Genomic DNA, 27,704 nt, shown 5'->3' on the forward strand with positions numbered 1-27,704 from the left:
CTGTCAAATTGATCCTCTGATAACTAAGTAGGAAGGTAGGGTATTCCTTAGTTGATGGAGCTCTCCCGTAATGAGTACTGCCATACACTACAGCATGCCTCTATCACGTGATTGATCATCGCGACTTTCGTTATTCCATTGATATCATTGTAAACAACTCGATGCGAAACAACACGTGGGAGGAAAGATTGAGAACGTTAGTGTAAAATGTATTTAAATCTGTTAGGCATTTTGTTACTGTAGATGATATCAATTTAAACTGATGTATTTTTCTGAAAAATTGTACTCATTATCATGTGGATGAACATCATGCCTTCCTTGCGGTTGGCTATTAAAACATGATCTTCCTAAGTGTATCGTATTCATACATCTTTTTTTCCCGGACAGCCTTACCATTCAAAATGGCGGCGTACAAAATAATCAATATTTTCAAATGATGAAGGACTGATCAGTCTTCTAACTCGCCAAATTCTTAGTGTTGTCTACCGAACAAGTTTGCTTGTTTCAAGACTGTCAATACCATCTTACTAATGCCTGGTCAATTTCACACGAGGAAGGAATTTTACTGCCTAACAACCTTCACTTTGAATTTAATGTAAATCCTCTATACAGAGAACCAGAACTGATTTCTTATGACAGGAATGATAGTATGGAGCTCAATTCAATTTGATATCATAAGGAAAATTTTAATCCACGTAACCAATCATTTGTGAAACATATCTTCTCACCAAATACAGCTTTTTTCGTTATTAAGCTCAGTGTAAAAAGATAGCGTTGAAGGTAATATAGTTATTGCTAATATATGTAATGAGTAAACTAATATAATTTTGTACCCAATAACCTTGCCTTTTTTTCAATGTTTCGTTATGGTGTACCTGTCAATCAAAGACTTTGTGAATCACTGTGAATATTACTGCAATTTTCTGCTAATAGAATCAAAATGATATCAAATACTTATTTTGTGTCTGATTTACTTGTAAACATATTAGTTCTGCAATGTTCCTGCATTTTGGCTTCAGGTTTTAATGTAAAGTATAGGTCTGAAAGCCTTATCAATCAGGTCAGCTAAAGAGAATAACTGCCAACACTTGATCATGCCTCTTTCACGTGATTGATCATCCAATCTTTTATCAATCCATTGGTGGGCAGCACACAACTTCACAAAAAAACAACATGTGGAAGCAGGGTTGAGAACCAACTTGTATTGACGCCTGTTTGGCACTGTGTTACTTTAGACGATTACATTTGTACACTAATATTTATGTTTGGAAAATTCTACATATTATTATGTTCAAAACAATAAACACCATGCCTTACAGGGATGAAATAAGGCAACTGTGATTTCAAATGACAAATCCTATTTTCAACATTATTTCTCACTGAAAATACTGTGTTTTGTTGTTGTTTGTGCATTATTAAGGCCAGAGTAAATAGATTGAGAAGAAGCCTTAGCAATTATATTCACATCCGTGTCTGCTATCTTTTGTCCGAGTCTCCATTCAAATTATGTGGCGCGACAATTACAAGTCCTTGAAAATCACATTAGTCTAACACTTTGAATAGTCCTTAACAAAAAACAACAAAAAACAAAAACAAAAACAAACCCGTATAAAAAATCCCAAACAATGATTTGAAGGGTAGTATCCAGACTTGTCAATGCACAGATTTCGACCAGAAATCTCTAGTGTTCGCTAAAGGGAGGGAACATCAATGTTTGTAAGGTTCCGCAAAATGAATGTCACGTTACTATAACGCAAATAATGACTGTGTTCTGTCAATGGTCAGATTTCCAAATATAAGTACTTTCAGATAATATATACTTTTGGGTTTGGGACTTCTATAACTGAGAAAAGATTAAATGTGACAGTGTCTCTAAGGTATCGGGCTACCTTAAAGCCCCAGTATTTCTAACTTTTAACATTTTTTTTTTTTCATATTTTTAATTAAAAGACGTCCTCATATGTGAAAGAAGACCACAACAAATACTGAATCGCATGGTTTGCATGCCAAGCCCGCCTCATAAACTTGTACGATTAACAGTAAAAGGAGTGAAAATGACTTCTTGTCTGGACCAGAAGTCAGGCTTTGTTGATACACGAAGCGAAACGTAATCACACCACTGCGTATGCTCAACCGCATCTACGCAAGTTTTACTGTGGCGACCATAGAAACCTAAGACTTTCGAAAAGGTCTGGTCAATTGAAACTGGAGACTCAGCTAAAAACGGGCAAAAGTTGGGCGAAATACCGGAAATATATAAATATGTAAGTGTTTACAGGTTGTTCCGACCATGATGAGCCGTGCAAACAGACGTCTTGAACAGCTAAACTAACGATGGAGGCAATCGATTGTAAGCTTCTTGCACTGCATTGCACGTTGTGACCGACGGTGCGACGGAGCAAGGTTGCTGAATGAATTGCGAGAGAAAAACATTCATAAATAACATTCAATACTTCACCATCGTAATCATTGAACTAGTCGTTTCTTTCATTATGAAGTATAATAAAAATTTCGTTGAAAATAGACGATGGGACTGATTCTGCTCCGTCTACTTAACGAAGTTTAGTGTATTGCCGTGCTAAGCTGCAGCAACACAGCCTATCAACTTCGCATATCGTTGCCGCAATTGAAAACCCTCAGAAACGAAAGCAACAAGTTAATATCTTGAATGCAGTACTTAGTTAATTTAAAAGTATTGCCACATAATATCAAATGTAACGGGTATCTAATACTCACAAGGACTAACTGTAGTACAATTACCGGCTAGCTGCGATGCGATGGAGCTCCAGGCATGGTAGAAGTTCGAACACAAGAGAGATCCCAGCCGGCATCACTACAAAGTGTCCCGTGCGCACCCACCCAGCCAACAACAAACTAACTTCTGGTTTGGTTCTGTTGTTTACTTATTTTTTGTAAAGAATTCATGACACTTATATCTGACTTTGCAACTACACAATTTGCTTAGGACTGTGATTTTGGCTGTAGACTAGAAACGATCGGGAACTATAGCGTACCGCTAAAGCATGGATGTAATTTGGTCCATGCGCTAAGACAGGCCCCAAATTTCCATGGACAATGCTCGGGGCAATAATACACGTAGCTCGATGAGAAAGTGGTTCACACAAACCTAAATGAAATGTCAATACAAAACTTTTAAACATCACTTGTTCTGAAATTTATGATCAATGGTTCTGACCTACGGATTTTACATTTCCGCGTTGTTTTATGCGTTAGGCCGGCTACTAGTTCTGTAAGACTGTACAAGTGCAGTGGGGACGGGCCGAGATTGGCGTGGGGCCTGCAGAAAGATAAAAATTGACAGCGTCAATTGCAGAATGCCCGCGCGTTCGCCTTTCGCGTTTGGGAGGAAATTTACCGCTGTAGTCAGACTTTTAGACTGGTATAAAAGCCCAAAACTGATGCATCAAAAGCCAAGAGTCTGTAAATTTCATAGCAGTAAATTTCATAGCAGTAGATTCATTGTTGTTTCTAAATTTTCGCTGAGATATCACTGCTTATACTGGTCCCGGTCTTTCTGACTCGGGCGTACACAGCGTTTAGGGAGCCGTCATTATTTACGACCTGGGGGTCGGAGGAATTCCATTAGAAACTCCGAAATTTTGAGCTACACCCCAGCCAACCATGATGAATTTGTGTAACCCCTCTCTGACACAGACATTTTGGCTTACCTGCGCCCAAGTAACAAAATATTGAAATAAAGGCTCACCCAATAACCAGTCTCCGACCATATAGTATTGTTTAATTTGGATGGGTAGCATGTCATTATGGTATGGTTAAATGTCCAAATGGCTTTTGAACTCAAGTCAATAAAAATACACATTTCTGTGAGAATACAAGGGATGAATTCACAACAGCTCAGTTTTGTCCTAGATCCTGTGCACTTGTAATGATATATGTTGAGAACATTTCTCCATGACCCAGCCTCTCCTTCCACCTCTGGTGAACACTAAAAAACTACTGTGTGACATCATCATCACCATAGTCGATCCTCATCTTCACTGTTGCTGGTGCAATCGATTGCATTAAAAACGATGTCATGCCCATCGTCACTATCTTCTCTTTCATAATAAGTATTGCTGGTAGTGGCAGCTCAGTAATGCTTGCAGTTTTTTTGTATGGCTTCATGTAGTTGATATTTATTGTTATGTTAAAGTATTTATTTGCTTTTTATTTAACATGTGTCAGAGTAAACATCCGTTGCTAGCTAATCATTATGTCGTTGAGGAAATACGTAAGACAAAGAAAAAACATTTATGAGCACCGTCTTATAGCTTTTAATTTTGAATGACCCGGTGCCATAAATACTGACGGTTCCATTACTTGCTGCCAAAGGCCATCGCGTTCACTGCATTCGATAGCCTGTCATACATTGCCAAAATATGCCGCTTCGATAATGCAATCACCTTGCCGTTGAGGCGACAATCAGATGAAATTTACTACTTCAATGTTTGATAGTTATTTGCCTACAGAAGTGAGCCAAGAGTATACAGTGTCGTCTTGATTTTACATCGGTACCGGGAGTTCCTGAGTGACCTTCTGTAGGGTGCGCATTGGTGCACTGCCGACAGCAGTTTGAATAATCCGTATATAACGCACACTGTACCAGAATAGAAAGTCAGTCTCCTCTGCCAAAGTTCTGTATCCTCTGAAACACAGTAGCAGAACGTATGTACTGCGGCATTTTGTAATACGACGCATTTTGTAACAACTTACGCAATATGTAATAAGGGCATCAGCATTTTGTAATAAAATGGTCTACGCATTTTGTAATAAGGGTATCAGCATTTTGTAATAAATTATTGTTTACGCGATTTGTAATAAGGGTATCAGCGTTTTGTAATAAAACGCGTTTTGTAACATTAGTTAACGCATTTTGTAATAATTATAAACATCCGCTGATATTGTATGTAGTTTAAAATGCTTTGTGGTTTCTGAATACGTAAAAATGTGATAGCATATAATGATATCGAGATTATATCTCACTACCGGTGCTAGGTTATCATATAAACGCCATATAAGGGGGTCTGAGTTGACATTCAAGATGCAATTGAAGACAGAATGAGATTATGCGATTTATAATTGAGAAAACAAACTGAGAAAGTTTTTGTTGGTTTTACATACAGTACTGTACTTTGAAAAGACAATATACTGCAGACCTTTCTGCATTTTTTTTATTCAATATTACTGTTGGTGGATGGAAAGAGGAAGGCTTGAAGATGACATGCAGAGGTCAGAATATGATAAAAAAGACAGCGACATCAACAACATTGACAGTGTTGTATACTACGACCTAATTTTATTATACTAATGATGTACATGCAACAACACCAACCTTATCCAGAAATGGTTCCCTTGTGACATTTTGAGGGTTTCGGTCTGATTTTTAGGGCGTTGCTACATTATTTTTATTTTTTTTACAAAAGAAAAACAATAAATATTGTTTTTGGTTACAATAAAATTGTGTATCTTATGTTTTTGCATGTATATTGGATGAAGTTTGCAAAACTCGAATAATCAAATTCTGAGTTTTGCAAAATGATTGTAATATTAGTGTACACAGTGATTTGAACGAAGCTTTTATTGGGTTCATAAAAATGATGTTACAAACCACCGTCCCTCCACCCATCGGTCTGGAAACGCGGCACTATTGTATTGTACGCTATTGTTTAAAGGTGTTAATTGCTCTACCGTTGGTACAAAGCGCGTTACGGATGTAAATGCTTGCTTGGGGACGCCATCAGTAGCGTTTGGCAACATCTTGCGGTGCGGAGTATTTTATTTATTGTCATGTCTTTGCTCCTCAGGTAACTTTGTTACCATAGCCAGGATTTCTGCAACAACAGAGAAACTGTGTTTATTGAGAGTAATTTCTTTTTAGATTTTCGTCTATGATTTTCCGTGTTTTTCCGTCGAATTTTCGCCCACCAAATTCGGGACCTCGTTGGTAGGAAGAGGCACCTTATAGTACGAAAGTTCCCCCCCCCCCCCCTTTCACTCGAAACGAATTTGGCGTGATCAATCAGCGAGCTAGGATAAGCTGCCCTGCGATACTAAGATTAAGCTAAATTTGATTCGCTATCCTACTGGTTATACCTGCCATCTGCCATTATCATTAAATGATAACAGCCATAGAAAGATAGATAGACAGACAGACATACAGACAGACAGACAGACAGACAGACAGATAGGTAGATAGATAGATACATAGATACATAGATAGACAGGCATACTCAGGCACTCTTTCCTCTCTCCCTCCCTTCCCCCCTCCCTGCCCACGAAGATGCATGCATACATACATACATACATACATACATACATACATACATACATACATACACACATACATACATACATACATACATACATACATACATACATACATACATACATACATACATACATACATACATACATACATACATACATACATACATACATACATACATACATACATACATACATACTCCACAGGTCAGATATACTTCCGCTTAAGTAGCTTAACAAGTCATCGTTGATTACACAGTCCCCGCTTGTCCATTTTGTTATAATCTTTGGTGTCTAGGTAGCTGTGGTCTACGTAGCTGTGGAATGATATTGATGCGGGATGCATCAGGCCTCTGACTTGTATAATAAAGTAATCTGAGGAACGTTCAATGAAATTGACCCCTCTCTGCCGGTAATGACCATCGAAGGAACTTTTGATTATATCACACATAACGATGCCCTCACTGCCTGTAGTGTCATGATGGCACATACTATACAAATGTTTTGGTGGAATTTTAGAAATGGTATGGGATCGGGTATACTGTTGTAATTAGCCATTTCGGATCATATAATGAAACAATTAATGTGCACAAGAATGCAGCCATATCACGTATAAACAAAATCAGTCCATCGAAGGACAGTGACCTATGTTTATGTTTTAAAGACATAAAAAATCACACCAAAATTGAAATCAAACAGCTGTCTATTGACTATATGGATCATAGCACAAAATTAGTAGACATGCATATGTATGCCACAGTACTTTATCTTTGTACCAAGTCTCAACAACATTGGATAAGGAATATTTGCATATGATTAAGCCTTAAAGACATGAAGAAATCCAAAAATGACCATCTAGCAGCGCTATTGGGGAAAAATGACAATCTGGCAACCATATTGGAACATGTCACGAAGTACATTGACATGTACATGTATGCCATAATGCATGATCTTTGTGCCAAGTTTGGACAAAATCGGTGTAATGACCTTTGAATTACAGAGGCACTCCCACTTGGTAACATTTTAAAACACATTTTTAATGCCAACGGTCGATATTTGACATGGCGACTGCGCGCGGATCGCGAGATATAGATAAAAACATGTCCTCAAAAAAGTTAAAGTTTGCATTCCGGTGGCCCACCTGAATTCAGCTTCCGAACATAGAACGTTCGGCACTGGGGCCATTGTCAACTAAGCTATGGAGTACGAGTCTACGCTGACGCTGCTGTACGCCACAGCAGTACCACTCGCGTCGGTGAGCGGTCATGTCCCATGGGAGAAAGCCGAGTCCTACTGACTCGGCAAAAAAACAAACCAAAAACACTGATTCCACCAGAATTCGCATAGGTGACTAGCACAGATAGATGCGGTTGACACATAGTATGCATAGTGCCGTGGTGTGCGCGCATACCACACGCGGCGGCCGCTATGTATCGAACCACGCGTAACTGTGTGGCAGACGACAAAAAGTAGTCATCAGAGGCAACTAATATTTTACACGTAAAAACTGGTATCTAGTGGTATTGTTTTAAAAATTAATACTACTGATGAGAATAATGAAAACGACAAAAAACTAAGGAGAAGTTTTAAACAAGAATTACCAGAGATAAAGGCATTGATTATGATGTATGTAAAGTCATCGCAGTAGGAGGTAATTTAACTGCGTTATTCGAACGTTTTTGGACTCTTTAAAATATCGTCAATTAGCACAACAACACACTTTCGGGGATTTCGGGTCATAACCATAAACGATCGTAAAACTTCAGGATGTGAAAAATATGCTCGGGAAATGACATGTTTTTTATCGATATCTCGCGATCCGCGCGGAGTCGCCACGTCAAATATCGACCATTGGCATTAAAAAATGTGTTTTAAAAATGTTACCAAGTGGGAGTGCCTCTTTAAGCTTCAAAGACATGCAAAATTCCAACAAAATGGCAGTTCTGCAGCCATATTGGCTCCTATCGCAAGGTTAATTGATACATGCGTATTTATGCCATAGTGCTTTGCCTTTGTGCAATGTTTGAACAAATTCGGTTCAAGGATGTTTGAGTTATGGTTAAGACATGAAAAAATCGCAACAAAATAGCTGCCTCACGCCCATATTGGATCGTATCGCAATATAATTCGACATGCATATGTAGGCCATAGTGTTATGCCTTTGTGCCAAGTTTGAACAGAATCGGTTCAAGGATGTTTGAGTTATGGTTCAAAGACATGAAAAATCGCAAAAATATGGCCACCTTGCGGCCATATTGAATCGTATCGAAAAATAAATCGATGTGCATCTGTAGGTCATAGTGCTATGCCTTTGTGCCAAGTTTGAACAAAATTGGTTCAGCAGTGTCCTAGAAACGGCTGCGGACGAACGGACGCACGGACGCACAGATGGACGGGACCCAAATTGTGAGTCCCCGCCGGACTTTGTTTGCAGGGACTAACAAGTCAAATCACTTAAACATCAGATGACTATTTAGTTTAGTTGAGTTGAGTTGAGTTGAGTTGAGTTTAGTTTAGTTTAGTTTAGTTTTACATTTATTTACTTTAGATTACTTCAGTATAGTTAAGGTTATTATGAAAATAATGCAAAGAATGTATAACGACACATAGATTTAGTCATTAGCGCGCGTTTTAGCGCGTCCGGCGATGCGTTGCACTAATGTCTGAATGCTTACTTTGCGGTATTTTCGTAATAGTTATTATTATATTACCATGCCCTGCCCGTCGCATTTTGATTGGTCGAGCTAAACAACATGACTGACCAAAAATACACAGTAATGGTTTGATTACATGCCTGTGAATATGAATAATAAGATTAACGACTCAAAGTATCGTAATTTTACAGCTCAAACGTAATTCATAATCAATCACAAAATAAAATGGAGCACTTGTAGGTCAAGTTAAAATACTTTTTTCTGAAAACATCTCCGGCTTTGCCAATTTTTGACAGCGCGCGTGACAGTGCGTCGCGTATTGCTCAGTTTTTGGGGCCCAGTTGTCGTTCGCTCCTGAAATTTTCGGAAATTTTGACGGTTTCCTTGCGTTCGATGATAATATAATGGAAATAACAGACTCCGATCTGACCATTAACTTTATTTGTGGGCGTTGACTCGAGGAAAGCCAAATTAACGGGCTCGGCAAGCCTCACCCGTTAATTTTTGGCTTTCCTCTCGCCCTTGCCCACAAACAAATGTTAATGGTCAGCGCGTTGGCCGGTATTTCTATATCATACATCTCCTTTTTTATCAAGAATATATGCACCCGTCGTTTCCGATGCATTATTCCATACACTTTAAAGGCATATTCTGCGAGCGGGTTAAGGGTAAGCGCCATCTTTATTTACATCGCGCGGTCATCCCACATCGGATGTACGAGCCGAGCAGCGATGTCGTGCCAGATTTGTACAGTGCCGTCTTGGTGAACTGTCGTTATTACCTCATAATATTTTTCACCTGCAAACAGTCGTAATACATTTACTTCTGTTTCTTTTATCAGAAGTTATTTTCAAAGTACAGTATGGAGTTTCAGTATGGAGCCATTTAATGATGCAATGTTTATTATCAAATATGAAAGTAAAGGGGTTACTGCATGCCCGTTACGTGCACGTGCCCGTTTTTTACGGAAGCTCGATTCTATTGTTTGCGAAGGTAGATGTATAGTAATTTATTTTATGTTATTATATTTTATTTTATCTGAGTATCTACCTGTTGATTGCCGGTTGTCTGCAATACATGTACATCAGAAAGAATGTTGTTATCCTCTACTTAATAAATCAACAGACTGTGTATACCAATTATTCTCTCAAATATATGATAATAAACTAGTCAAAATCTAGTAGTTACCTGCCTCAGATGATCAGTTGGTAAAAATACTGATTGACAGCTATCTAAAATTAAGTCATTCTAATTTGAAATGGAAGTCAGGGAGCGATCAATTTTTGTACTTACTTAACGAGTAAACACACACTTTGTAATACCATTCCAAAGTCAAAAAATATCTGTTAATGCTTTAAAACTGGGAAAAGTTTTTAAAATTATTACAAAATGCGTTAACTGTTATTACAAAGTGCGAATTATTACAAAATGCTGATACCCTTGTTACATTTTGCGTAGACAATTTTTTATTACAAAATGCTGATACCCTTGTTACAAAACGCGTAGACTGGTTTATTACAAAATACTGCAGACGTTATTACAAAATGCGTCAGTTATTACAAAATGCTGATACCCCTTATTACATTTTGCGTAAGTTATTACAAAATGCGTCAGTATTACAAAATGCCGCAGTACAACGTATTTGAACAGAGAAGAACAAAATAAAATCATTCGCAGGTCATTCAGCCAGCGACCATGGGCGTTTGCCCGGGCAGTGCGGCGTGGCATTGCATGGCCCCAGGAATATTGCAAGCTCGATAATGTCATCAGTATCGGCGTTCTCGGTCACGTGCACAGCCTACAAGTTGTCAACAAACCCGCACGGCAATCCAACTCATCAGTATCGGCGTTCTCGGTCACGTGCACAGCCTACAAGTTGTCAACAAACCCGCACGGCAATCCAACTCGATCGGGCAATACTCAGCGTTTGTATGTCATTACAGGAGCACAAATTTGGCTTATTCTTCACTGAACAACATTTCACGATGAATATAAGGAAATAACATGTAATTTCGAACATAAAAAAGCTAAAAGTCAGAAATACTGGGGCATTAAATCATGTCAGCTAACAAGAAATACTGTCATACATTACAGCATGCTTCTATCATGTGATTGATCATCCCAGCTTTCGTTATTCCGTTCATATCATTGTAAACAACTCAATGCAAAACAACACGTGGGAGGAAAGGTTGAGTGCATTAGTGTAAATGTGTTTACGTCTGTTAGGCATTTTGTTACTGTACATGATTTCATTTTACACTGATATTTGTTCTGAAAAATTGTACACATTATCACGCAGATGAACATCATGCCTTCCTTGAGACTGGCTATTAAAACATGTTCTTCCTCAGTGTATCATATTCAGACATCTTTTTTCCAGACAGCCTCTCGCTTCAAAATGGCGGCGTACAAAGTCTATATTTTAAAATGAAAAAGGACAGTCTTCTAAAAGCGCCAAATTCTTAGTCTTGTTTACCGAACAGTTTGCTTGTTTCAAGACTTCCAATATCGTCTTATTAATGCCTGGTCAATTTCACACGAGGAAGTAATTTTTCTGCTAAACAACCTTCACTTTGAAATTTAAAGTAAATCCTCTATACAGAGAACCAAAACTGATTTCTTATGACAGGAATGATAGTATGGAGCTCAATTAAATTGGATATAATAAGCAAAATTTTATTCCACGTGACAAATCATTTGTGAAACATATCTTCTCACTAAATACAGTTTTTTCGTTATTAAGGTCAGTGTAAAAAGTTAGCGTTGAGGGTAATATAGTAGATGCGTATATATGTAATGAGTAAACTAAGATCATTTTGGAACCAATAACCTTTGCCATTTTATTAAAATGTCGTTTTGGTTTACTTGTCAATCTGAAAAGCCTGTTTGATACACTATTAAAACTTCTGTATCATTCTGTTAAACGAATCAAAACGATATCAAATGTTACGTATTTTTGTTCGTGATTTACTTGTTAACATATACATTTTGAATGTTCCTGCATTTTTCGGTTCAGGTTTTACAGTAAGGAAGTAGGTCTTAAAGCCTTATAAATCAGGTCAGCTGAAAAGAAGAACTGCCAACATTTCAACATTCCTCTTTCACGTGATTGGTCATCCATCTGCTGTCAGTCCATCGGTGGGCAGCAAACAACTCCACAAAAAACAACATGTGGAAGTAAGGTTGATTACGATCTTGTAGAATATGTTTATGCCTGTTAGGCACTGTGTTTCTGTAGACGATTACATTTATACACTGATATTTATGTCTGGAAATATCTACATATTATTATGTTGTTAACAATAAACAACATGCCTTCCCTTAAATTGACAATTATAACATGTTGTTCCTTTAGTGTATCCGATTAATAAATCTACTTTTCAGACAGCCATACAATTCAAAATGGCGGCGTCTAAATAATCCATCCTTTATATGACCAAGGACATTCTGCAAATCCTGAAAAACTCATGCTATTCTCCGCCCAACAAACCGCTAGTTTCAAGGCTGTCAATCCTATTTTCCAAATTCCTGATCTCTTTCAAACGAGGGAGTTTTCATTATCCAACGAGCTTAACTTCGAAAATGAAAGTAAACAAACTATACAGAGAAACTAAATTTATATCATATGACACGAACAAGAGTATCAGGTAATTTAGTGTAGATAAAGTAAGGCAACCTTGATTTCCCGTGGTATTTTTTGTGGAATATTTCTTCTATCTGAAAATACGTTTTTTTTTATCATTACTTAGGTCTGAGTAAATAGATTTAGTTTAAGGTAAGGTAATTAATGCCAATGAGTGTAATAAGTCAACGAGATCATTTCGTAACCTATAAACTTTGACTTTTAATCAATGTTTTGTAAAGGTCCATTTATTAATCTCAATTTCCTTGGGAATTCACTGTAAAAATAAATGAATTTTTGTTAATTGAATCAAAACGATATCGAATGTTACCTCTGTGTTTATTCCTGACATACTTGGTAACAAATCAGTTTTGGAATGTCCCGCATTTGATTTCACAATTAGCATCTACAGCTAATTTGAATGGCAAAGTGAAATCTGGTGCAGACAACGCTGGAGCACTTTGCAGTATGGCTTTAAGTGTATCAAATGCCTGTTGGCATTGCTCTGACCAAACAAAGTTTACTTTCTTTTTAAGTAAGTTAGTCAAAGGCTCATTAATTGTGGAGAAATTTGACAGAATTTTCTGTAGTAACCAGCCATACCGAGAAAACGCATCAGTTGTCGTTTGCAGTTTGGTATGGGAAAACTTGAAATGGCACTGATTTTGGCATCAACAGGTTTTACCTCACCCTGTCTTACAGTATGTCCGAGGTAAGTCATCCTCGCCCAACCAAACTCAGATTTGGCAAGGTTGACAGTCAACATTGCTTTGCCTCAGTCTCTCAAAGAACTTCCGCATGAGCTTGATGTGTTCCTCCCAGATGTCACTTTACAGGACGACGTCGTCAACATAAGCTGCAGATCCGTCTAGCCCGGATATGATGTCGCTGATCATCCGTTGGAACGTTGCCGGAGAGTTTTTCATTCCGAATGGCATCATCTTGTACTGGAACAATCCGTCTGGTGTAACAAAGGCGGATATTTCACGAGCACGATCCGTCAGAGGGACTTGCTAAAATCCTTCAGTAGGTCAAATTTCGTCACATACTTGGCTTTTCGTCACATACTTGGCTTTTCCCACTCGGTTGATGCAGTCATCAATCCTCGGATTGGGAAAGTGTCTGTCTTTGTTAAAGTGTTGACGTTCCTAAAGTCCGTGCACATACGATAACTGTGGTCTGATTTGGGAACAAGTATGCACGGCGAACTCGAGTTACTTTTACTGGGTTCAATAAAGTCATTGTCCAGCAGGTATTTGACTTCTTCCTGGAGATATTTCGCTTTTGTTGGATTCAGTCTGTATGGATGTTGTTTTACAGGCTTACTGTCCCCAGCATCAACGTCGTGATAGATGACGTTTGTCCTCGTTGGAACCTCTTGAAACAGGTGTTTATGTTCATGGAGCAGTTCTTTCACCTCTTGTTGTTGTTCTGGCTGGAGATGGGCCAATTTGTAAACTCCAGCTTCTCCAGGATTTCTGAGTTCTGAAGCTTGACCGAGCCCAGCTTTGAGTTTAGAGTATTTTCACTCAAGTCAGTTTCAGTATCACCACTTTCATAATGGCCAGAACTGACTGTACTGACAGGCTGACTTATAGTAGGATTATCCCTATCCAAATATGGCTTAAGCATATTTATGTGACATAGCTGTTTTGTTTTCGCCTGTCAGGTGTTATTATGATGTAATTTAATCACTCAATTTCTTATCAATTAGGTATGGCCCAAAGTAACGAGCATGGAGTGGTTTGCCAGGAATTGGAAGTAGAACAAGAATTTTTTGACCTGGTTCAAACTTCCGTTTTGAGGTGTTTTTATCGTATTTGGTTTTCATTGACTGCTGAGATGACTCAATATTTTCTTTGGCTAATTTACATGCCTTAGAGTACGAAAATCTGATACATATTGAAAAATATTCAGACAATCATCATCGTCTGATAGGAATTTCTCTTTCAAGAGCTTAAGTTGGCCACAGACTGTATGTCCAAATACAACCTCAAATGGGCTAAAACCAAGCGACTCTTGAATTGACTCTCTAATAGCAAAGAGCAGAAAATGAACTTCTTCATCCCACTGCTTCTCTGTGTCAAAAGAGTAGGTCCTAATCATATTTTTCAAACTTTGATGAAATCGCTCAAGAACACCCTCACTTTCTAGGGGATAGGCGGATGACCTATACTGTTTAATGCCTAGCTGATCCATTACTTGTTGAAAAATACCAGACATAAAGTTGGAGCCTTGATCGGAATGGACACATTTAGGGAGGCCGAATAAAGTGAAAATTTGACAAAAGCTCTCACTATAGTCTTTGTCTTTATGTTTCTCAGTGGTATGGATTCTGGGAACCGAGTTGATGTACACATAATTGTCACCATGTACTCATTTCCTGATCTTGTTTTCGGAGGGGCCTAACACAGTCTATTAGTATCCTACTAAATGGTCCTGAAATGCAGGAATTGGCTGTAAAGGGGCCTTTGGAATGGTCTGATTTGGCTTTCCTACCATTTGACATGTGTTACAAGTTTTACAGAAATGTGCTACATCCTGCCTGAGATTGGGCCAATAAAAGTGACTGAGAATTTTATGATAATATTTCCTGACTTCTTAGTGACCAGCCCAGGGCGTTTCATGGGCGAGGCGCAATATTTCGGCACAACAGGGCTTTTGAACAACAATTTGATGTTTTATAGCCCAATCATCATCAACCAAAACATCTGGAGGTCTCCATTTACGCATGAGAATACCAGATTTCGTATAATAGGAAACAGAGCTATCTGAAGTTTTACCTTCATCATCTACCCTGTCAAACAAAGACAAAATATCTTGGTCTTTGTTTTGTTCTGCAATGAGATTTGATCTAGAAAATGACTGACTTTGGTCAGCAGAAGTTTTACTGGAAGTTTCAAATCCACGAGGGATAACGGAATGATTCGTGTCAAACACCTGACTGAGAAAGGTGTCATTTAAGTCAACATCTGTGACATTATTTTTGAGAGTATTTTGATTCTCAGAAGTTTTCTTTGACATGGCTCAAGTAATAGCACATGAAGGAAAAAGACCGGGAATATTTCTTTTCTATGGCTCTGGATTCTGATCTAAACTAGGATTAGCAGTCACAAGTGGATTAGTAATGACCTTGTCCCCGGCAAGGTCGTTTCCAAGAAGAAGGTGAATCCCTTCAAAAGGCAAAAAAGGCCTAATACCTAAAGTCACAGGTCCAGAAACAAAGTCCGAAGACAAATAGACATTATGGAGAGGAACAGGAATAAAGTCATTGCAATCGACCCCCTTAATAAGAACTTTAGAACCTGAAAATGACTTTTCAGAAAACGGCAGGGTATCTCTGCCAACAAAAGAGACTGGGACGCCCTGGTATCTCTTAAAATTTTGACAGGGGTAGCAGCGGAAGAGAAATCACTAGTGATATAAAACCATCCCAGTCCTTTACATACAGAAACAATGCAGGTAAATTTAACTCCCCCTTTTCGTCCAAGAATTTTTCAAAGGAGAGTAGGAAATCAAATGACAACAGTTCAAAGAGTTCAAGTAACACTCCCACATCATCAGATCCCAAGTCTCAATCTCCTTCTGACAAACAGTTTGTCAGAAGGAGATTGAGACTTGGGATCTGATGATGTGGGAGTGTTACTTGAACTCTTTGAACTGTTGTTGAAAGTGATATAAAACCATCATGAATGGGTTCGAAAATACCCATAATGCTATCTTGAGAAAAATTGACCTTGACCTCATTAATTCGGATGAGAGGGGTTTAACCTCAGAAAATGTGTTGCACACGTTATTAGACTCTAATTGAGTTGATGAAGAAATAAAGCCGGTGGGCTTAGATCCACTTTGACCACTTTGACCTTCACGTTTCCTTTTCAATTTGAAACAATATGACATTAAATGGCCATCTTTCTTACAATAATTACAAGAAAGTGTACCCAACTGTTGTCAGAAGGAGATTGAGACTTGGGATCTGATGATGTGGGAGTGTTACTTGAACTCTTTGAACTGTTGTCATTTGATTTCCTACTCTCCTTTGAAAAATTCTTGGACGAAAAGGGGAGTTAAATTTACCTGCATTGTTTCTGTATGTAAAGGACTGGGATGGTTTGCTGAGAAATGAAGATTTGTGGGTCAATGAATAATCATCGGCCAAAGGTGCAGCAACCTCTAATGTATCTGCCTTTTGTTCGTTGATAAACGTCTTAATGTCACTTCTGATGCACCTTTTTAATTCCTCAATCAAAACAAGCTGTCGTAATTTATCATAATTCTGACTGACCTTTTCAGAAGAACACAACGATCAAACAGTTGTTCTTTTGTTCGAGCAAATTCAACGTAAGTTTGATCTTTCACCTTCTCACAATCCCTAAATTTCTGACGGTAAGCTTCAGGCACCAACTCATAGCCCTTGAGAATTAATTCCTTCACAGAATCATAATTTGAAGCCTGCTCTACTGACAACTGAATATAAATTTCTCTGGCTTTTCCCACCGAAGCACTCTGCAAAAGCATAGACCAGGACTCCTTAGGCCAATTCAGACTCTGGCAATTTTCTCAAAATGAAGGAAATATTTATCAACATCCTTCTCTTGGAAAGGGGGAACTAACCTGAAAAGCTTAGTGATGTCAAACTTTTCTGAAGGGGAGAATTTTCCTGACTGTCCAAGTTCTAAACGTTTTATTTCTACCTGTAATCACTGTTCTTCTAATCGCAATTCTTTTTCTCTCTGTCTTTCTTCCATTTGCAATCTTTCCTGCCTTTCCCTTTCTTCCATTTGTAATTCTTTTTCTTTTTCTAATGCAATTTTTTAAGCTCCAAATCTGCCTGTATTTCTACTTTTCTTTGTTCAAAGGCAGACTCGGGATCATAATCTTTCAGGGTGGATTCCTCAAATTGGCCTAAATCAACTAGATGTTTGGCAATACGGTACTGTATTTCCCTCTTGCGCATAGATCTTTTGACTTCTACTTTAAGGAAATTGGCCAGTGTTATGAGGTCGTCTTTTCTGAGGAAATCAAATGTGTCCTTGATCAAGGTCATCCATTTCCTCTGGTTTAAATTCCGCAATGATTAAATTTCGCTGAGTTCACAGTATACAGTAGTTCTGAAAAGCTGTCAAAATGTTATCAAACGGCTCAAAATATTCGTATCCCGGACGAGCCCCCAATTTTGTTACGTGCAAAGAAAACGAACAAAAGGGTGAACTCAGCAGCTAACGTTTAAACTAATTTTTTTACAAAAATAAATCTAATTGCTAAGTCAGGGATAGAGTACAAGCTTTGAAAGTGTACAGACTACTTATCTCAGCTGGGACGGCAAAGCTCCAGTCTCAGAGTTGTAACAGTCTGTCGGATGAATGAACAGTCCTTTGGCTTGCAGGCTTGAAGTTGCACAAAGTCCACAGTATAAATCCAGCGTTGGCAGTGAAGGTCTTGAAAAGTCTTGAGAATGACTACTGCTGGAGTTTAGTAACACACAAGAGACACGATCCCAAAAGTCTGACTGGAAGCTGTGCACGTCCCTTTTATACCCATGTGCTTACATAAAGGCATATAAGAACAATCTAGAACTTTTATTGATATGCTAATTACTGTTCTAAAATTATCTCTCTTATACAACTAATTAAATTTCTAGAACATTCCAAACATGACTAATTGAATTCAAGGTTGTGAGGTCATTAAGGGCAATGACCTTGAGAATGTTTTAGACTAATTGAAATCAGGTCATGATGAGTGTGGGGGAAATGACCTACATAACAATATTATTTTGATTCAATTAACAAAAAAATTCAGCCATTTTTACAGTGAATTCACAAGGAAATTGAGATTAATTAATGGAAGTTTACAAAACATTGATAAAAAGTCAAAGGTTATAGGTCACGGACAGATCTCAGTTGACTTATTACACTCATTAGCATTAATTATCGTACCTTAAACTAAATCTATTTACTCTGACCTACATAATAAAAAAACAATTTTCAATTAGAAGAAATATTCCAGAAAAAATTGCACGTGAAATAAAAGTTGCCTTATTTTATCCACATTAAATTATTATTAACTCTCGTTCTGTCATATAAAACACATTTAGGTTTCCTGTTTAGTTCCTTTACTTTCAATTTCGAAGTGAAGCTTGTTGGGAAATGAAACATCTCTCTTTTGAAAGTGATTAGGAATTTGGAAGATTGGATTGACAGCCTTGAAACTAGCATTTAGTTGGGCGGAGAATTGCATGATTTTTTCGAGTTTGGATTATATAGACGCCGCCATAGCGAATCGTACGGCTGTCTGAAAAATAGATTTATCAATCGGATACACTAGGGAATAATATGTTATCATTGACAAGTTCAGGAAGGCATGGTGTTTATTGTTCAGAATATAATAATAAGTAGAAATCTCCAGACACAGATATCACTGTTATGTAGTCGTCTACAGTAAAACAGTCCCTAATAGGAATAAACATATTCTACAAGATCGTACTCAACCTTACTTCTACATGTTGTTTGTGGTGTAGTTGTTTGCTGCCCACCGATGGAATGACAGAAGATTGGATAACAAATCACGTGAAAGGGGCAGGTGAAGTGTTGGCAGTTCTTGTCTTTAGCTGACCTGATTTATAAGGCTTCAAGATCTATTCTTTAGAAAACAACCTTAAGCCAAAATGCAGGAACATTGCAGAACTGATATGTTTACAAGTAAATCAGACACAAAAATAAGTAACATTTGATAACGTTCTGAATCTGTAAATAGAAAAATGCAGTACATTTCACAGTGAATTCACAGGGTCTTTGATTTACAGGTAGACCTTAACGAACCCCGATAAAAAGGCAAAGGTGATTGCTTCCAAAATGATCTGTGTTGACTCAGTACATATATTAGCATTAACTATATAACCTTTAACGCTATTTAAACTTGCCTAAATAACGAAAAAAAATGTTTTTAGTGAGAATAAATGTTCTACAAATGATTTGTTACGTGAAATGAAATTTTGCTTATTTTATCCAATTGAATTGAGCTCCATACTATCATTCCTGTCATATGGAATATTTTTTTTCTCTTTATAGACGATTTACTTTAAATTCCAAATTGAAGCTTGTTCAGCATTAAAATCTCTTCATCCTTTGACAGTGACCTGGCATTAGTAAGACGGTATTGACAGTCTTGAAACAAGCAAGCTGTCCGGTATACAAGACTAAGAATTTGTCGCGTTTAGCATACTGCTCTTTATCATTTTAAAATATGGATTATTTTGTACGCCGCCATTTTGAATTGTGAGGCTGTATGGAAAAAAAAGAAGTACGAATATAAGACACTGCGGAAAATAATGTTTTAATAGCCAGCTTGAAGGAAGGCATGATGTTCAACCGCGTGATAATGTGTACATTTTTTCAGAAACAAATATCAGTGTAAATGACATCATTTACAGTAACGAAATGCCTATTCTGCACATTTAAACCTGAAATTAAAAGCGGGAACATAGCAGAACGAATCTGTTACCAAGTTTGTCAGTTATAAAAATAGGTAACATTCGATATTGTTTTGATTCAATTAAAAGAAAATTTCAGCCATTTTAACAGTGAATTCACAAAGAAGATTGAGATTACAGATTTATCTGTTTACTCTTGTTTCTGTCATATTAGATAAATTGAGTTTCTCTGTTTAGTTCGTTAACTTTCAATTTCGAAGTGAAGCTTGTCGGGTTATAAAATCTCAATTGTTTGTAAGTTATCTGGGATTGGATCGATAGCCTTGACACAAACAGTTAGTTTGGCGGAGAATAGTATGAGTTTTTGAGTTCATTGAATGTGTGGCAGTATAGACGCCGCCATTTTGAATCGTTCGGTTGTCTGAAAAATAGATTTATTAATCGGATATACTAAGGAATAATTTTTTTTATTGCCAATGCCAGAGAAGGCTTGGTGTTTATTGTTAAGAACATAATAATATGTAGAATTTTCAAGACATAAATATCAGTGTGCAAATGTAATACAGTAACACAGTGCCTAACAGGCATAAACGTACTCTATAAGTTCGTACTCAACCCTGACTTCTACATCTTGTTTTTTGTGAAGTTGTATGCTTAATAACATTTCACTTCTTGGTCTTCTGGCCAGAGGTCCATATATCTTTCTTTCATGAATATGATTTTGTTTGTGTACCGTCTATTTACTGTCTGTTCTGTGCTTTTTTGTGTCTATGTTTACAAATATTGTCTTGCGAATTCTGACCTACAGTCATTGGATTATGAATTTGTATGATTGCCATTATTTTGATAAAATGAGGAAAATCTTATTTCACGTGACAAATCATTGTAGGACATTTCTTCGCTCTAAAAAATACGTTATTGAGGTCAATGTAAACAGATAGCGTTGAAGGTAATGTAGCTAATGCTAAATATTGTAATAAGTCAACTAAGATCGTTTTGGAACCGATAACCTTTGCCTTTTTATCAATGTTTCATTAAGGTCTACCTTTCATCAAAGACCTTGTGAATTCCCTTTTAAAATTACCGCAATTAAAATAGCAAAAGATGTTCTTTTAAATAAATCAAAACAATATTGAAAGTGTTATATAGGTCATTTCCCCCACACTCATCATGACCTGAGTTCAATTAGTCTAGAACATTCTCAAGGTCACTGCCCTTGATGACCTCACAACCTTGAATTCAATTAGTCATGTTTGGAATGTTCTGGAAAGTTGATTAGTTGTGTAAGGGAGATAATTTTAGAACCGTAATTAGCATGTCAATAAAAGTTCTAGATTGTTCTTATATGCCTTTATAAAAGGGACGTGCTCAGCTTCCAGTCAGACTTTTGGGATCGTGTCTCTTGTGTGTTACTAAACTCCAGCAGTAGTCATTCTCAAGACTTTTCAAGACCTTCACTGTCAACGCTGGATTTATACTGTGGACTTTGTGTAGCTTCAAGCCTGCAAACCAAAGGACTGTTCATTCATCCGACTGACTGTTACAACTCTGAGACTGGAGCTTTGCCGTCCCAGCTGAGATAAGTAGTCTGTACACTTTAAAGCTTGTATTCTATCCCTAACTTAGCAATTAGTTTTATTTTCGTAATAAATTTTGTTTAAACGTTAACTGCTGAGTTCACCCTTTTGTTCGTTTTCTCTGCACGTAACAAATTGGGGGCTTGTCCGGGAGGCGAATATTTTGAGCCGTTTGACAACATTTTGACAGCCTTTTCAAAACTACTGTATACTGTGAACTCAGCAAAATTCAATCATGGCGGAATTCAAGCCAGACGAATTTATGGATGACCTTGATCAGGACGCATTTGATTCCCTCAAAAAAGACAACCTCATTGCACTGGCCAATTTCCTTAAAGTAGATGTCAAAAGATCTATGCGCAAGCGGGAAATACAGTACCACATTGCAAAACATTTAGTTAATTTAGGCCAATTTGAGGAATCCACCTTGAAAGATTATGAGCCCGAGTCTACCTTTGAACTAAGAAAATTAGAATTAGAAATGCAGACAAATTTGGAGATCAAGAAACTAGAATTACAAATGGAAAAAGAGAGACAGGCATTAGAAAAAGAAAAAATACAAATGCAATTACAAATGGAAGAAAGACAGAGAGAGAAAGATAGGCAGGAAAGATTAGAAATGGAAGAAAGACAGAAAGAGAGGGAATTGGAAATGAAAGAAAAAGAATTACAAATGGAAGAAAGACAAAGGGAGAAAGAAAGAGAGGAAAAAGAAAAGAAAGAGAATTAGCAGAACAACGACTGCAGTTAGAAATGAGACGTTTAGAGCTTAGAAAGTCAGGAAAATTCTTCCCTTCAGACAGTTTTGACATCACTAAGCATTTCAGGTTAGTTCCCCCTTCCAAGAAAAGGATGTTGATAAATATTTCCTTCATTTTGAGAAAATTGCTCAGAGTCTGGATTGGCCTAAGGAGTCCTGGTCTATGCTTTTGCAGAGTGCTTTGGTGGGTAAAGCCAGAGAAATTTACATTCAGTTGTCAGTAGAGCAGGCTTCAGATTATGATTCTGTGAAGGAATTAATACTCAAGGGCTATGAGTTGGTGCCTGAAGCTTACCGTCAGAAATTTAGGGATTGTGAGAAAGCGAAGGATCAAACTTATGTTGAATTTGCTCGAACAAAACAACAACTGTTTGATCGTTGGTGTTCTTCTGAAAAGGTCAGTCAGAATTATGACAAATTACGACAGCTCGTTTTGATTGAGGAATTTAAAAGGTGCATCCGGAGTGACATCAAGACGTTTATCAATGAACAAAAGGCAGATACATTAGAGGTTGCTGCACGTTTGGCCGATGATTATTCATTGACCCACAAATCTTCATTTCTCAGCAAACCATCCCAGTCCTTTTCATACAGAAACAATGCAGGTAAATTTAACTCCTCCTTTTCATCCAAGAATTTCTCAAAGGAGAGTAGGAAATCAAATGACAGCAGTTCACACAGTTCAAGTAACACTCCCACATCATCAGATCCCAAGTCTCAATCTCCTTCTGACAAACAGTTGGTACACTTTCTTGTAGTTATTGTAGAAAGACGGCCATTTAATGTCAGACTGTTTCAAATTGAAAAGAAAACGTGAAGGTCAAAGTGGTAAAAGTGGATCTAAGCCAACCGGCTTTATTTCTTCATCAACTCAATTAGAGTCTAATAATGTGTGCAACACATTTTCTGAGGTTAAACCCCTCTCATCCCCAATTAATGAGGTCAAGGTCAATTCTTCTCAAGATAGCATTATGGGTATTTTCGAACCATTTATTCATGATGGTTTTATATCACTTTCTAGTGATTTTTCTTCCGCTACCCCTGTCAAAATTTTAAGAGATACCGGGGCTCCCAGTCTCTTTTGTTGGCAGATACCCTGCCGTTTTCTGAAAAGTCATTTTCAGGTTCTAAAGTTCTTATTAAGGGGGTAGATTGCAATGACTTATTCCTGTCCTCTCCATAATGTCTATTTGTCTTCGGACTTTGTTTCTGGACCTGTGACTTTAGGTATTAGGCCTTTTTTGCCTTTGAAGGGATTCACCTTCTTCTTGGAAACGACCTTGCTGGGGACAAGGTCATTACTAATCCACTTGTGACTGATAATCCTAGTTTAGATCAAAATCCAGAGCCAATAGAGGAAGACATTCCCGGCCCTTTTCCCATCATGTGCCATTACTCGAGCCATGTCAAAGAAAACTTCCGAGAATCAAATACTCTCAAAAATAATGTCACAGATGTTGACTTAAATGACACCTTTCTCAGTCAGGTGTTTGACACGGATCATTCCGTTATCCCTCGTGGATTTGTAACTTCCAGTAAAACTGCTGACCAAAGTCAGACATTTTCTAGATCAAATCTCATTGCAGAACAACACAAAGACCCAGATATTTTGTGTTTGTTTGACAGGGTAGATGATGAAGATAAAACTTCAGATAGCTCTGTTTCCTATTATACAAAATCTGGTATTCTCATGCGTAAATGGAGACCTCCAGATGTCTTGGTTGATGACGATTGGGCTATAAAACATCAAATTGTGGTTCCAAAGCCCTATCGTGCTGAAATATTGCGCCTGGCCCATGAAACGCCCTGGGCTGGTCACTTAGGAGTCAGGAAAACTTATCATAAAATTCTCAGTCACTTTTATTGGCCTAATCTCAGGCAGGATGTAGCACATTTCTGTAAAACTTGTCACACATGTCAAATGGTAGGAAAGCCAAATCAGACCATTCCAAAGGCCCCTTTACAGCCAATTCCTGCATTTCAAGAACCATTTAGTAGGATACTAATAGACTGTGTTGGGCCCCTACCAAAAACAAGATCAGGAAATGAGTACATGTTGACAATTATGTGTACATCAACTCGGTTCCCAGAAGCCATACCACTGAGAAACATAAAGACAAAGACTATAGTGAGAGCTTTAGTCAAATTTTTCACTTTATTTGGCCTCCCTAAATGTGTCCAGTCCGATCAAGGCTCCAACTTTATGTCTGGTATTTTTCAACAAGTAATGGATCAGCTAGGCATTAAACAGTATAGGTCCCCGCCTATCATCCAGAAAGTCAGGGTGCTCTTGAGCGATTTCATCAAACTTTGAAAAACATGATTAGGACCTACTGTTTTGACACTGAGAAGCAGTGGGATGAAGGAATTCATTTTCTGCTCTTTGCTGTTAGAGAGTCAATTCAGGAGTCTCTTGGTTTTAGCCCATTTGAGCTTGTATTTGGACATACAGTCCGTGGCCCACTTAAGCTCGTTAAAGAGAAATTCCTATCAGACGATGATGATTGTCTGAATATTTTGCAATATGTGTCAGATTTTCGTACAAAACTCTCTAAAGCATGTGAATTAGCCAGAGAAAATCTTGAGTCATCTCAGCAGTCAATGAAAACCAAATATGATAAAAGCACCTCAAAACGGAAGTTTGAACCAGGTCAAAAAGTTCTTGTTCTACTTCCGGTTCTGGCAAACCACTCCATGCTCGTTACTTTGGGCCATATCTAATTGATAAGAAATGAGTGATTTAAATTACATCATAATAACACCTGACAGGCGAAAACAAAAACAGCTATGTCACATAAATATGCTTAAGCCATATTTGGATAGGGATAATCCTACTATAACTCAGCCTGTCAGTGCAGTCAGTTCAAACCATTATGAAGATAGTGATACTGAAACTGACTTGAGTGAAAATACTCTAAACTCAAAGCTGGGCTCGGTCAAGCTTCAGAACTCAGAAATCCTGGAGAAGCTGGAGTCTACAAAGTTGGCACACCTCCAGCCAGAACAACAACAACAGGTGAAAGAACTGCTCCACGAATATAAACACCTGTTTCAAGATGTTCCAACGAGGACAAACGTCATCTATCACGACGTTGATGTTGGGGACAGTAAGCCTGTAAAACAACATCCATACAGACTGAATCCAACAAAAGCGAAATATCTCCAGGAAGAAGTCAAATACCTGCTGGACAATGACTTTATTGAACCCAGTAAAAGTAACTGGAGTTCGCCGTGCATACTTGTTCCCAAACCAGATCACAGTTATCGTATGTGCACGGACTTTAGGAAGGTCAACACTTTAACAAAGACAGACACTTTCCCAATCCCGAGGATTGATGACTGCATCGACCGGGTGGGAAAAGCCAAGTATGTGACGAAATTTGATCTACTGAAGGGATTTTGGCAAGTCCCTCTGACGGATCGTGCTCGTGAAATATCCGCCTTTGTTACGCCAGACGGATTGTTCCAGTACAAGGTGATGCCATTCGGAATGAAGAACTCTCCGGCAACGTTCCAACGGATGATCAACGACGTCATATCCGGGCTAGACGGATGTGCAGCTTATGTTGACGACGTCATCCTGTATAGTGACACCTGGGAGGAACACATCAAGCTCATGCGGAAGTTCTTTGAGAGACTGAGTAAAGCAATGTTGACTGTCAACCTTGCCAAATCTGAGTTTGTATGGGCAAGGGTAACTTACCTCGGACATACTGTAGGACAGGGTGAGGTAAAACCTGTTGATGCCAAAATCAGTGCCATTTCAAGTTTTCCATACCAAACTGCAAACGACAACTGATGCGCTTTCTCGGTATGGCTGGTTACTACAGAAAATTCTGTCCAATTTCTCCACAATTACTGAGCCTTTGACTAACTTACTTAAAAAGAAAGTAAAGTTCGTTTGGTCAGAGCAATGCCAACAGGCATTTGATACACTTAAAGCCATACTGCAAAGTGCTCCAGTGTTGTCTGCACCAGATTTCACTTTGCCATTCAAATTAGCTGTGGACGCTAGTGATACGGCTGCTGGTGCTGTTTTATTGCAAGAGGATAGTCATGGTGTAGATCATCCTGTTTGCTATTTTTCACGCAAATTTAACAAATCCCAGAGAAACTACTCTACAATTGAAAAAGAGTGTTTATCTTTGATATTAGCTTTACAGCATTTTGAAGTTTATGTTACTTCTTCAAATCGCCAATAGTGGTTTATATTGATCACAACCCTCTTGTTTTTCTGCAGAAACTTAAAGGCAAAAATCAGAGATTGCTAAGATGGAGTTTAATGTTACAGGAGTTTAATCTTGACATTCGACATATCAAAGGCAGAGACAATTTAATTGCAGACTGTCTCTCTCGTATTTAGAGTTTATTGTTGTTCACTTTCAAGAAATTTTACTTTAGAGTAAAACAAAATGTGAGTACTTAAATCCTTTTCAAGATTACATTTGCAAAAGAAAGATTTTTCTTTGAAAAATTTTCTTTTTTTTGAAGAGGGGGTGTGTTATGTAGGTCATTTCCCCCACACTCATCATGACCTGAGTTCAATTAGTCTAGAACATTCTCAAGGTCACTGCCCTTGATGACCTCACAACCTTGAATTCAATTAGTCATGTTTGGAATGTTCTGGAAAGTTGATTAGTTGTGTAAGGGAGATAATTTTAGAACAGTAATTAGCATGTCAATAAAAGTTCTAGATTGTTCTTATATGCCTTTATAAAAGGGACGTGCTCAGCTTCCAGTCAGACTTTTGGGATCGTGTCTCTTGTGTGTTACTAAACTCCAGCAGTAGTCATTCTCAAGACTTTTCAAGACCTTCACTGTCAACGCTGGATTTATACTGTGGACTTTGTGTAGCTTCAAGCCTGCAAACCAAAGGACCTGTTCATTCATCCGACTGACTGTTACAACTCTGAGACTGGAGCTTTGCCGTCCCAGCTGAGATAAGTAGTCTGTACACTTTAAAGCTTGTATTCTATCCCTAACTTAGCAATTAGTTTTATTTTCGTAATAAATTTTGTTTAAACGTTAACTGCTGAGTTCACCCTTTTGTTCGTTTTCTCTGCACGTAACAAAAGTTACATACATTTCTTTTTCCTAAATACTTGGTAACAGATCAGTTTTGCAATGTCCCCCGCATTTAATTTCTGGTTAGCTAACGTGTGTAAACACGTGGAATAATGTCATAGCAATGTATGTCTGTGTGTCCGTGTGTGTGTGTGTGTGTGTGTGTGTGTGTGTGTTAGTGTGTGTGTGTCAGTCTGTCTTTTTACATGATAACTCAAAATCGCCTGTACGGATTCAGATCAGATTTGGTATACAGGTACCATATGCTACCTGCAAGAACTGATTAGATTTTGGTTAGTATTGCTTGCATATT

Source organism: Ptychodera flava, unplaced genomic scaffold, assembly GCF_041260155.1.
Source record: "Ptychodera flava strain L36383 unplaced genomic scaffold, AS_Pfla_20210202 Scaffold_47__1_contigs__length_1083325_pilon, whole genome shotgun sequence".
Classification (NCBI taxonomy): domain Eukaryota; kingdom Metazoa; phylum Hemichordata; class Enteropneusta; family Ptychoderidae; genus Ptychodera; species Ptychodera flava.